Below are 374 nucleotides of genomic sequence, written 5' to 3'. Positions count from 1 at the left end.
GGGGGGGGGGGGGCGAAAGGGGGAGCTTTAAAGGAGAATACCGGTGTTTTTTTCTTTTTTGTTATTTTTTTTGTTGTCCTTTTTGTTTTCTAAACCGTGCCAACAGTTCAGATTCCCTGCTCGGATTGGCTCTCAGTCAGCAGGGTGTGAGAAATCAGGAGCTGCTCAGTGTGGAAAAAAACAACGTGAAGAAGGCGAGCTAACCCACGAAGGAGCCCGCGTCTCGCTGAGCAGAGGTAAGAGTTTTAACGCCGGCGATCCTTCGTCTCGCACTCCTGCTTCCTGTCAGCTGCAGGAAGAACTAATCCTTTAAAATCATGACGCCTTAGTGCAAAAACGCCAGACGAGAGCAGAGAAATTCAGCATCTGAAACT

This window comes from Kryptolebias marmoratus, linkage group LG15 (assembly GCF_001649575.2).
Source record: "Kryptolebias marmoratus isolate JLee-2015 linkage group LG15, ASM164957v2, whole genome shotgun sequence".
In the NCBI taxonomy this organism is placed as follows: domain Eukaryota; kingdom Metazoa; phylum Chordata; class Actinopteri; order Cyprinodontiformes; family Rivulidae; genus Kryptolebias; species Kryptolebias marmoratus.
Note: the sequence above shows the minus strand (reverse complement) of the source record.